The 505-nt window shown below is 68.1% G+C and overlaps 1 protein-coding gene across 1 annotated transcript in view; it reads right to left on the bottom strand.

Annotated features, from left to right (window-relative positions):
* MYOC (myocilin, trabecular meshwork inducible glucocorticoid response) overlaps positions 1-505 on the bottom strand; it is a 4,697-nt gene that overhangs the window by 988 nt on the left and 3,204 nt on the right. The window lies entirely within an intron of this gene.

The following is a 505-nucleotide window of genomic DNA, read 5'->3' as shown; positions in this document are numbered from 1 at the left end:
TGCGGCTCCGGGGAGGGGGGGGCCTGCGGGTCCCAGCGGGGGGCTGTGGCGGGGCCAGGCACAGCGTGAGCAGAGGCTGAGCAAGCCCCCCTCACTGCCGCACCTGCCCTCGCTGCCCTTGGCAGGCTCCAGGCCGGAGCACTGCCCCCCAAAACACCAACACCTCAGTCAGGAGCCCGATGCCTTGTCCCGCTGCAGCAGGGCACATCCGTGACCGACTGATGGGGACCTCACTCCGCAGCCACTGACACTGTTGCCCCCCCCTCCCCCCAGGTGCGGGGTTTAATGCTCCTTGGGGGAAACACCTAGTCCCCGCAGATTAACCTGGTCCCCTGTGTCCCCCCCTCTGCTGCGCGGCAGATGATGGGATGAGCTCCAGCTGCCAACCCTGATTTAGGGATGGGGAGGGGGTTTGGTGCAATGGGCTGTGACCCCCTGGTAAGGCTGAGCCCCACCAGCGGGCAAGTGCCCCGCTGGGTGCCCAAGAACCGGGGACTGCTGCGGG

This window comes from Charadrius vociferus, unplaced genomic scaffold (assembly GCF_000708025.1).
Source record: "Charadrius vociferus isolate BGI_N301 unplaced genomic scaffold, ASM70802v2 scaffold39, whole genome shotgun sequence".
NCBI lineage: Eukaryota > Metazoa > Chordata > Aves > Charadriiformes > Charadriidae > Charadrius > Charadrius vociferus.
Note: the sequence above shows the minus strand (reverse complement) of the source record. Positions and strands in the feature narration are given on the sequence as shown.